This window comes from Engystomops pustulosus, chromosome 7, assembly GCF_040894005.1.
Source record: "Engystomops pustulosus chromosome 7, aEngPut4.maternal, whole genome shotgun sequence".
Lineage (NCBI taxonomy): Eukaryota > Metazoa > Chordata > Amphibia > Anura > Leptodactylidae > Engystomops > Engystomops pustulosus.
In genome coordinates this window covers 111475217-111488350 of record NC_092417.1, presented here as the reverse complement: position 1 = coordinate 111488350, position 13134 = coordinate 111475217, and positions in this window count along the sequence as shown.

The window sequence follows — 13134 nt, the reverse complement described above, 5'->3', positions numbered from 1 at the left end:
TAAGAGCATGTTTTAGCTCGAAACGCGTCAGTTTTTTCCCTTTTGGTACCTCTTTTAACTTTTTAGAAGATGAAATAAACGTGAAGTTTTATTATACCATTGCCTGAACTCATGCCTGCCTGGTTGCTGGATCCAATTGTTTTCCTCCTGCTGCATCTACTCCTGACTCGGCTCAGATCTATCCGTGCACCGGCGTCTGCGACTCGTGGCTAAGGGTGAGCTGAGAATATTTTCTTTCCTTTTGGTTCTTATCTGAATCTGTTGTCAGCACTATTTTTCATGTCAAACAAAAGTGTTTTCTTATTTTGAGCTGTGTGGCGGTACATACTTCTTATGGTCCACATTACTTGCTACTTTTGGCAAAGTGATGAAACAGTTGAGGTTCCATAAGTAACTACCTGAGTGCAGAGATTGATTTTTCCTGATAATTTTACACAGACCTAATACACATATCATAAGGCTCAATATAACAAACACACAAACATAAAGGCACACACAGCACTAGAAGAGTCTGCTCCCCTCATGTTATTAGACTAATATATTATGTTTAACACAGTATTATTGAGCAATACCAGCAGTTTATATGTTCATATATTGTATTTTACAGAGTAAAAGTGACAAATACATGTGAACAATAAAAACTAAGGGAACCAGACGACAGTAAATCAAAACGTCTAATTTACACTATACAAAAGTGCAATGTCTCACAGTGATACAATGTAACTGCACTGTCTGTATAGCTTACTGCATGAGGATAAGTGATGCATATTATACACTATATTTTATGCACATTGAAGGCTGTCATGCTCAAATTTATGTCACCCTTTAACCTTTTGTATACTCTTCAATGTGAATTCCCAGAACACATTTTATGACATGAGAACCAAACATGTAATTACAGAGTATATGTATATACTGACATATTCACATTGGGTCACCTGTTTATTCCAAACTTTTAAAACTTTGTAAAGTATTTATAACTTTTTTTAGAGCATTTCTAAAACTGTAAGAAGTTTTAGAAACTCCTGATTGGCCAAGGGCCTCAAGGCTAGAAGCTTTAGGATCTGACTCGCTTGTTAGATGCTGACTATGCGAGTGGTAGAGGTCCATAAATCCAGCCAATCCCGAACATGATACAAATGGGCAGTAATTCCAAGAATAAAATGAATGGATCTGACAACTGCTCTCTGGGCTCTATTGCATTTCATGAGCTCCTATTCTTTTTAATGGAAAAACTGCAGACCTGGTTGGCTATGGTTTGCCTACACTGTCAGCCATGGTCCAGCCATTGGGCCCCAACAAGTGAAACTTTTGTGGCATGTTTGATTGACATGCCATCAGTGTTTTTCAAGACCTGAAATTCACTAAATTCACTATGTATATGGTATGTATTCTGCATAACTGAAAAACTAGAGTAAGCCCATAATTGTATATAAACTATCTGTATGACCAGGTATCATAGTCACTGACACACACAAGGCACAGAGTCAACTGCATTCATATGTAATTATTAATATACAGCACACAATGGCTGACCCTACTAAGAGTAGCATGGCTGGTGGCATATACAAGGCTACATTTTCCTATTTTTGCTTTAATGTAGACACTAATAGCCATTGAAATCACTGACAACACAAACAAAACAAGAATCTCAGCTGAATGTTACCTCATGGATGTAGGCCTGAAATAAACAATAGATAGAAAGTACCAAAGCTCAAAAGTTCTTTAATGGGCTCTTAGAAACAACGCATATCAACATAATAAAGTTCAAACAATGGCCAAATCTTCTGGTTACGTTAAAAAAACTCATTTATTATTAAAGCAGTTGTAATTTGCTAACTCAGCAGAATATGGAAGCACATATAACTGCAGTCAAAGTAAAAACAGGATCCAGAATCTGATAATCCAGAAATACTGACAATATGACATTGTCCTATAATTTCTCTACTTTGACACTAGTATCTTGTATATTTTTCTATGAATGTCCAGTAATCCACAATATCAGATGATTTTGCTGAGTTTTGTGAATGCTGATTAGATCAATTCTTCTTTGCTATTTTACAAAGGAATAAATCTTTGTTGCAGACGTTTCTGGCGTCAATGTGAACCATGCATTAGGCCTCTTTCACATTTGCGCCGCGGCAGACCGGACGAGCACTGTAGAAGCGCTCACCCTCCCCTATGCCTAGTGAGCCATGACTCTCAGCCCTAAACACGGGAAAAGGTAGAGCATACGGGTGTGCTCACCATACTGCGGCAGGCGTCTATTTGCAAACGGATATATGTCCCCAGAACGTCTATGTGAAAGTCTGGTAATGTATCATGAGACATCAAAAGACACAAGAAAAGACCCCTTCAACAGATTCATGTGATATTAACTGACCTAGTGATTCCAATAATATAATTTTTTCCTGCAATAGTGGGTAGACCATGACAATGCCACCTAGTAATTATAAAAAGCACTCCCTCATTTTTTTCTCTTTTCTTTTAGCCTATCAGTAGTGACACTTTCACTCTGGACAGCACTTCCTTTCCTATGTTCCAGTGCACTTTCCAGTTACAGAAGTGACAGTCCCACCTATACATACAAGCCTTTTTGGGCATACAGGAGGTCATTTGAAAGTAAAGCCATTTACTTTATGTGGGGGGCAGGATATTAGGTTACATCTATTAAAGGTTCTGCAACACTTTCTTGATATGTAAAGATCGTGTGATCCTAGAGTCCATGACCAATCTTCCATCCAGGACCTTACGCTAATGTTCATGGATACAATCTTAAGGTCATGAATACAATTACAGTATATAAGCACAGCATGCAGAGACCTGAAAAACGGGAAGGAATTGATACAGAAAGTATATTAAAAAAATTGTACAACTTTTCATTACTTCCTTGGTTGAACTTGATGGACAAGTGTCTTTTTTCAACCGTATAAACTACGATACTATGATACTAATATCAATTATTTACTGAAAGTGGCCAACCCCTTTGATGTCATGGACAGTTAGAAATCATATCTTCTGCCATTTTACATAGAGGAATTACTAGCTGATGAGGTAAAAGGCATTACTAAACCAGGATTTTACTTTACATTTAAAGAAAGCAGTGCAGAACTTTTAATAGATGTATATTGGAAGAGTACCTAATATAAGTGGCCAACCCCTTTAAGGCTTTTATAGATTTGCATAAGGTAACTGGCTAAAAAGCATGTAAGTGTCTGCAAGTTGAAATGATAATGAACAAGGAACTGGTACCCGATGAGATAAGTAGGAGTTTAGAAGGTTAAAGATAGCAATTCCTTACTAAGAGAAACATTTAAGAACATTTGAGAGAGCTTCTTTAAGCTTTGAATACATTATATTTCTTTTAGCTGACAACTTTTTCCTTCCCAAACACATGCATATTTGACTCGGTTTTGGGAACCCCCCCAAGATCTTTTTTGGCAAGTTCCCATTAAATTTTATCCTTGAGAATTATGGAAGATCCTAGATTTTGTAGGTTGGAGAATAAGTCCTGTGGCTATAACTCGTAATAATGAATGATCAGTCAATGCTGATAGATTTATCTACTTTGACCCCACATTATGGAATGGGAGATTGCTGTTTGACAACTGTGCAGGGACATCGGATACCTTTTCCCTGTTGTAAGTGTTAAGCTATTCGTCTTTAAGGCCTGCACACACCATATAAAAATAAGACACTATTTTAAGTGACTTCAAATTAGTGAAGTAGGTATTTGTCACAGGAAGAACATGATAGAAACCTGTCCTGAGGAGTCTTAAATGGATAACATATGTACTATCTATAATAGAGTAGATTTCCTATCTATAAAGCCCCTGACTACACTGCCACTTTGGAGATAGAAACTTTTTTCTAACCTCACAAGTCTGCAGAAAGTTTCAGTCTTAATAAAAATATATAATTTTTTTTATGTAACTGCCAAAAATAAATAATTGCCAAAAGTATATGATTTCTAGTGATACTAATCACCTCATTTCCTAAAACAGAAGAATGTCCATGGAGCCTTCTCTCTGTCCAGCCAGATCCTTCCTTTATCAATAATATTGAAGAGCAAGTTGCACCACCAATAACAGAAGACTAAAGATGAATTTAACATACCTACACATATTCATTTTACATGGTATTGAAATCACAACACAAATGGCCACATAAACAGTAAGCAAACAATATGACCTTGTAGAGGAAAACCCCTAAAATCGAGATTAGGAGTTCTTTTCACAAGATCAACACCTATAAGATATGGGATGTCTTTAGTGCACCACTGGCACAGAGGATGATCTAAACTTCTTCACAACCCTACCAGAGCTAACGCATAATATTGTGATACACAAATTTTAGTGTAAAACAGACATCCAGGCTGCACAAGGGTTTTGTACAGTAGCCAGGAGTGACCATCTTCATGGTCTCCTCAATATAGGGCCAACGGCAGGGACAAGTACTATGGTACTATGGCATAAGGTACAGCAATATAATCATCAAGGTTGCAAAATCAAATCAGTTCACTTGTCTTTTTAACCAATCAAATACAATCATACAACTCCTGTACAAAGTACGATTTAAGGAGTTTCTTACACTGATTTGACTCTTCTTCAGATTTGACCTCATTAAAATAGCTGCATCAGTCTTAGAAGGACAAAAACATGTTAAGTTTCCCATCCAAATATTTACTACCTAATATAAACTTTTCCTATTTGAATCTATCACATTATAGAATCTTTCAATAAATATACTATATATAGCATTTCCACGACGATTATAATTCTCTCCTTATAAAATAGAGATTTTGCATGAAGCTCAACATGCAAGAAATATGAACTCTTTATATGACCGACAGAACAACAATCACAAAACAAATGCATTACACATTAAAGGCACAAAACACAATGTAATATATTGGCCAGCCACGCTTAATAAATAAAATGGTCCAATGAATCCAAAGCAGCTCGATTCCGTGACAAAATCTGAGGGCAATCATCCTATGTACCACCAAATTGCCCAATTTGGTTGTAATAAAGTAACTTAGTTTCCCTGCAGTTACAAGGCTTTAGTGATAATAAGAAATCATAGACTGGTCTACTATTCTCCAGGCAGAACACAAAATATTTAGATTCCTATTTGATACTGGTGATATCAAATGTTTGCTACTAGAAATCAATAAAAAATAGCCAAGAAAATGCCATCCAAAGTACATATAAAGTCCATGCATATAATATAATCTTTATAATACACATCTCCATCTTGCACACACATATACTTTACACAACTATCTATTTAATTATCCACAAATATATTTGACAGCATTAAAATAATATAACAAAATATTAATTTGTGGTTTGAAATGCCATAGTATTAAGTAATTATCATAAATATACTCTGGTGAAAAACTATCATTTACATAATAAAGCTTATTCATTAGTACATCCAGACTTGTCGTTCTATAGCCTTTAAAAAGCACAAATGTACTTTACATGCTGATATTTTCACATGTTTAGGGATCTTAAAGGTTTGTGATGTTTCATTAATGACTTCCTAACAAATCTTTACGAGGGTTAATTCCATCATAACCCTATAAAGTGTATACAATTACTTAAACACCAATTTCATGGCATACAGTTATTATTGGAAACAGAACCATTAGTGAATGGAGCAATTTAAAGATCCACCTAGGTGGCCCGATTGCTTCAGAGTTTCAGTGGCTTCACGTTTAACCCGTTAGTGTTTTAATATTGGCGCTACTTATGTTCACAAGGAAAAATATATAGGTATTTTTTTAGGTATTTAAAAAGTCATAATGGGGAACCTGAAAATCCTTATGAGCTGTTCTATAACTAAAAATAAAACTTAATAGTAATGCTATATTAGGGATACGGTCATAGGATGAGAAAATGATGCCTACATATTAGCAGAAATGCCATAATAATAGAAAGATAATGGCCATTTTACAATAAATACTATAAATTATATAATTGATGAATGCACCTAAAACAAATAACAAATACAACCAAAATGAAAATTTGGACAGTTAACTCCTGTCCTTCAATAAGGAAGCGTAAAGCAATGGTGGTAAAATGTCTGGAAGCCTGCTTTTCCACACCTGTCAATATCTGTCAGTGACATCTGCTCTTTGGTAAAAGAATGACCTTCCCAAGCCTGGAAGAAGCTTAGCACTTGGGAATTCTATTAAAAAAACAGCCACAAGAAGCTGAACCGCTAGGCAACAGGATGGAAAACTAAAGAATGAGCTTCCTCTGTCACCAGCAGAATCTTAAGTAGATGTCATTGTGCCTTGGGGGCGATAATGGATTACATAACTGATTACATAACTGATGCTGGATGTGTATAGCCTACAGCATATATCTATCTAGAAACTGGACCCCTATGTAATCTATCTTATATAGACTAAATCCTTACACCATTTCATTATATTAAAGGTGCTGGGTTTCCATAAAGTGCTTGCTATACTATTAGTTTATTTAGTACCAAAAGATAATTAGAGCACCATGACACTGCCAAAAGGTCACAATGTGGGCCACACCCCATCGACTCATAAGGGACTCTCAACAGGTCAGTATCTCCATTAGTTAGAAAGATTTTCAACATTGTCCTTTGACATTTGTGTATGCTACACACATTAAACATTCCCTTCCAGATACTCTAAAAACATATTGGCCCAGATTTATCAAAAAATAGTGCAAAGTGCACCAACTTCCTTTTTCTTGTGCACCTTTAACATAGAGCAACACAATTCTGCTGGACACCGCATAATATATGTGGCGCACAGTCCGACAGGGCACTGGAACGCCCATTTCAGTGCACAATTTTGTGTTGCGTCGGGTATAATGCGGCTGCGACACAAATGTGTCACAGACACTTTATAGATACGTGTTCCCCAGGTACAGGGGCGCTGTGTAATCTGTGTGCGCTATATAAATAAAGGAATTATTTTTTTAAAAATGTGGGCCATTATTCTATATTCCCTTTATGTAATAAGTGTTATCAGTAGTATATGTGGCTCTACAGCTGTTGTCAAACTACAATTTTCTGTCTTTGGCAATATCAAGACAAGGCATACTGAGAGTAGTTTTGCTATAGAGTATGGAGCCATAGGTTGGAAACTGTCACGGACCCGACTCATCGGCGTTCACACACTGGGATAACTACTCTATGGAGTCCCAAAATTTAGCCCTTAAGCTCCGCCCACTTCCACAAAATGGCGTCCTTACGCTAAATTTACTCCACAGAATCCGCACTGCCACCACCCACGAGTTACTTATGCAAAGAAGGCCGTAGGCACCTCAACCACACAGACAATGCACCCTGATGATAACTCAGCACATGCACTCACTACTTACACGATATTACAATTATAAACTCACACAGAACATGCAATCGCTTACTACATGGACTATGCTAATAATGACCTCTGGTAACGTGATTCCCTTCAGAGACTCAGATTCTTTAAGGCTACAAGCAGAGGCTTATTAAAAAGTTTTAATTTACATAAAAATGCAGTACACTCAAAGAATTCAATTGTCAGATAAAATAAAAAAAAGGATTAAAACAATACACATACAATACTTACAAACAGTTAGGGAAAACGGAAACAAAAAATTCTTGCTAGTGGAATAGGAAGAAATTCTTTGGCCCGAGGACAGGGCATAAGCATCGATCCAGCCTTCTATTGTGATAGAATCCTCAGTCTGAACACTACTATGTGGCTGCTTCATTCATTTAAGCCCAGGGGATTTTTGACCCCCACCCCTGGCTGTGATGTCACTGTGAGGGGGATTTTTCTATCCCCCTCCCATCAGTGAGATACTTTTTGGGTCTGGGTTTTTATCAGAACCCCATAACTTTTGATTGGGAGATGGCACAATTGTGCCATGGCTTCCAACCAAACGGGCATGTTATTCCCATTAACCCCATACCAAACTCGGGGTGTCTTAGCCTAATATCAGGGGTGTTCTGCTATTGACTGCCTTCCATTGCAGCTAATGTTCTGATTTTCGGACCAGGAGTGTGTCTAGACCCCATAACTGTCCTGTGTAACTTGGGACCTATAATTATGAATTATGTCCCAGTTATGGGCAGCTATGATATTCCCCTTTGTCTGAATTTGGAGGGAAAAACATGCAGTCTCTGGCTTCTTTTCATCCCCCACTAACTAGACTACTCTGGCAGAGAGGTGTTAATTTTACCACTTAGGAAGACCATGCTTCTCTGATCAAGCATAGACTCCCTGGGGTTTTATAACCCCCTGCCAGGCTCACCTTCCTGGCTGATCTTAAACAAATGGAGCCTAATGATTTATAACAGGCAGAATGAAACAACACAAAGAAAGAATAAAAAAAATATATATATATCCAACAAACAAACTGTGGAGGAGTAATATTATTATCACACCTCCCTCCAGAGATATGGCATGGGATTTTGATATTCTAATCAATATCCCAAGCCATTGTCCGCCGGCTCTCCCTGCCGTGACAACCCGTCCGCATTCCCATGTTCACTGCCCTTCTTGTGTTGAATGGTAAAGTCATATTGCTGTAGGCCTAGACTCCATCTCAGCAGCTTTCCGTTATCCCCAGATACCCAGTGAAGCCAACTGAGAGGGTTGTGGTCCGTTACCACGGTGAACTTTCGGCCATATAAGTAGGGCTGTAGTTTCTGTAGGGCCCACACAATGGCAAGGCATTCTTTTTCTATGGTGGCATAGGCCACCTCCCTGGGTAAGAGTTTCCTGCTTAGGTATAGGATGGGGTGCTCATCTCCCTCTGGGTTGACCTGGCTGAGTACCGCACCCAAGCCATAGGCGCTGGCGTCAGTCTGGACTACGAACTTGCGGCTGAAATCTGGACTCTGTAAGACTGGAGAGCTAGTCAGAGCCAATTTCAGAGCCGCCATGGACCGCTCACAATCGGCAGTCCAGCTGACTACCTGTGGTAGTTTCTTCTTTGTGAGGTCTGTGAGGGGCTTGGCCAGGGTACTGTAGTTAGGGACGAACTTACGGTAGTACCCAGCTGTTCCTAGAAATGACATCACCTGTTTCTTCGTTTTGGGGGTAGGCCAATTTGCAATGGCCTCTACTTTCCCTGGCTCGGGCTTAAGTGTCCCCCCACCTACCAGGTGTCCTAGGTATTGCACCTCAGACATGCCTATCTGACACTTCCCAGGCTTGATGGTGAGACCGGCTTCCCGGAGGCGCTTGAGCACCTGTGACAGGTGTGTCAAGTGCTCCTCCCAAGTCTGGCTAAACACTGCAATATCATCCAGGTATGCCACAGCAAACCCTTCAGACTTACTTAGCAGTTTGTTCACCAAGCGCTGGAATGTGGCAGGGGCATTCTTCATGCCAAAGGGCATGACTTTAAACTCATATAGTCCAAAGGGGGTGATGAAGGCGGACTTTTCCTGCGCCTCCACTGTCATGGGAATCTGCCAATACCCCCTACTTAAATCCATGATGGTGATATACTGGGCGCTGGCGAGTTGATCCAAAAGCTCATCTATGCGGGGCATTGGGTAAGCGTCAAAAACTGTGATGCTGTTTAGCTTCCTGTAGTCCACACAGAAGCGTGTGGTCTTGTCCTTTTTGGGGACAAGCACCACAGGTGATGCCCACGCACTTTGAGACTCTTGGATCACCCCCAGTCCCAGCATTTCCTCCACCTCCCTCTTAATGTCAGCCCTTACTTCTGTAGAAACCCGATATGCACCCTGTCTGACTGGTGGGTGTCCCCCCGTGTCTACGTGATGAGAGGCTAGTGGGGTTTTTCCTGGTTTACCGGTGAAAATGTCAAGGTATGGGTTGAGTTTCTCTCTTAGCTGGGATTTCTGAGATCCAGGCAGCTGGGCGCTGACTATTGCATCCTCAATGGACCCTCCCTCCTGGGCGGATGCCACTAAGTCAGGCAAGGCCTCCCTTTCTCCCTCCTCTGGTATACTGCAAACTGGCAGGACGCACGTATCCCTATCATGATGAGCCTTGATCATGTTCACATGAAAAACCTTGTGCTTCTTGCGAACATGGTCGATCGTGACTACATAGTTCACGTCATTTAGGCGTTGATGAATGGGATATGGGCCTTCCCACGCAGCTTGGAGTTTGTTTTGGGTAGTGGGGATCAGGACCCACACCTTCTGGCCCACCTCATACACTCTCTCCCTGGCGTTCCTGTCATACCACCGTTTCTGGTTGGCCTGGGCTTGAGTCAGGTTCTCCTGCACCATCCCTGTCAATGCCTGCAGTCTGTCCCTGAACTTCAGAACATAGTCAACTACAGAGACCTCTGGTGACCCTAATTCTCCCTCCCATGACTCCTTCATGAGATCTAGTGGGCCCCGTACCTTCCTGCCATAGAGAAGCTCAAAGGGAGAGAATCCAGTCGATGCCTGTGGTACCTCTCTGTAAGCGAATAGCAGGTGTGGTAGATAACGATCCCAGTCCTTCCCATGGGTATCCGCAAACGTCCGGAGCATCTGTTTGAGGGTCCCATTAAACCGCTCGCAGAGTCCATTGGTCTGCGGGTGATAAGGACTGGCTACCAAGTGCTGCACCTGTATTTTCTTACAGAGGCACTGCATAAGGTGAGACATAAACTGGGTCCCCTGATCTGTGAGCATCTCTCTGGGGAACCCTACACGAGAGAATATAGTGAGGAGCGCATCTGCCACCTTGTCAGCCCGGATGGATGACAATGCCACGGCCTCTGGGTAACGTGTGGCATAATCCACAACCGTCAGGATGAAGCGTTTACCTGAGCTGCTGGTGACATTCACAGGGCCTACAATGTCAACAGCAATTCTCTGGAAAGGCTCCTCAATTATGGGTAAAGGGATGAGGGGTGCTCGCTGGACCTGGCCGGCCTTCCCCACCCTTTGACATACTATACAGGAACGGCAATATTCCGCCACATCATTCCCCATATTGGGCCAAAAGAAATTCTGCTTCAGTCGACTTTTGGTTTTACTTATCCCCAGATGGCCTGCTAGTGGTATCTCGTGGGCAACTCTCAAAAGCTGCTCCCGGAAAGGGCGAGGTACCACCAGTTGCCTATCAAGGGATACATCCTGCTGGGGGTCAGTGTGAAGGCTCTGTCTATATAGCCTACCCTGGTCCCATGTAATACATTCCTTGTCCCCCTCCTCAGGGGTCTGACCAGCCCTCTCACGTAGCTTGTGTAGACTCTCATCTGAGTGCAGGGCGTCCAGAAACTGGCGACGCTCTGACTCTGTACTGGTTAATAGTTTAACCCCTTGACTGGTCTCAGCCACTGGTGACAGGCTGTCAGTCTGCTCCTGTTCCTCTGTAACCCGGACAGCAGGAGGTTCAGGACTCAGGCAACGGTGAGCTTCCTGAAGACTCCGACTGCGAGTTACAGCGGACACGGACACACCACACTCCAGCTTTTGGCGCAGAGCTGTGGGTGTTAACATACTACCACTCTTAGCCACATTATTAACACAGTTAAACTCTACATCATTACTATGTTCACATTCATGGTCTATGGCATTAAAAGCTAGGTTAGAAACAGGTAAATGGTTACTACACATTTCATCAATATCACATGATGCATCATCGTCACAGTCTACAGTAGGCACAGTCCCAACAATATCAGATGTTAAGGGGTTGGACTCACGTGGGGCACCAGGGATGCCTGTGTCCTCATCGGCATCCTGGATTACATATCTAGAGACCAGACGCCCCAGGTCTGTCCCCAGCAACACACTGGTGGGAATTTTGTCCGTTACACCCACGTCTGTCATCCCTCTCCCCGCCCCCCAATCCAGGTACACCCGGGCCATGGGCAATGCAGGGGTGAGGCCTCCAACTCCAGCAACTGTAAGAGTCCGTCCTGGGATGAGATCCTCCGGCTTGACCAGTGAGGGGTGCACAAGGGTCATCTCTGCACCAGTGTCCCTCAACCCCATCGTGACATTGTCACCCACAGTAACCTCCTGTAGGTTGTCACCAACCACCCGCTTACTCCCACCCACAAACAAAACAGATGGTGAAGACAATGTTGGTTTGGTCAAAGGGGTGGTCTTCCTCTTCTCAGGGCATGTAATGCTGATGTGCCCCGATCTGTTGCAAACAAAACACCTGCGTTGGTCTCCCGCTGGCTTAAATGATGAAGAAGGGGATGCCCCAGAAGCTTTGTGGGAAACTGTAGAAGAGTTAACAGGGGGCTTACCCCCCTTCCATCCTGCAGCTGCAGGTTTCCGTGCCTCGGGCACTCTGCTGGCAGCAAACACATCTGCCAGCTGGGCAGCCTTTTCCAACGATTTTGGCTCCCGTTCTCGTATGAACTGTCGCACCTCCGCTGTACAGGTGTGAATAAATTGGTCCATGGCGATCAGGTCATCCATCTCCTCTAGAGTGGTCACACCCCATCCTCTGGACCATTGTTTCACCAGGTTTAGCAGTTTCCTGGCAAACTCGGCATAGCTATCCGTATCTGTCCGCCTGACAGTACGGAAACGCTCCCTGTATACCTCTGGAGTGAGGTTAAAACGCTGTATCAGAGCCCTTTTGATAGCCTCATAATCGTGCTCCACAGAGGCAGGTAAGGCTACAAACGCCTCCAGTGCTTTGCCTTTAAGTCCAGGGGTAAGGTATCGGGCCCATTCAGCAGGCGGCAGTTGAAATTGCCTGCAGACCCTCTCAAATCCTTGCAAAAAGACATCCAGGTCCCCATCATTCTCCAGGACAGGAAAACGATCCAGGCGGGGCCTAAAAGAAACACTGTCCACGGACTCACTCTGTGATGATGGTGAAGCTCTTTGCTGTTGTTGGAGCTGTATCTGGGCCATCTGCAGCTCATGCTCCCGCTCTGCTTGGCGTTCCTCAGTCGCCCTCTCTGCTCGGGCAGCTTCCAGCGCTGTTTGGCGTTCAGCAAATTCACGCTCTGCTTTGCGCTGCTGGGCTGCTTCTCGGGCAGCTTCTCGGGCTGCCTGTCTCTCCCGTTCTTGCATCAACAGCTGTATCCTAAGGCTAGGATCACAGTCACCGATCTGCTGGAGAATTAGAGAAAAAGAAGTGTCCATACCGCTGGCGCTGCCATGCCCAGCCGGTTGCGAGACATCTACTATCGGTTCCTCTGAGGCTGGAGGTCC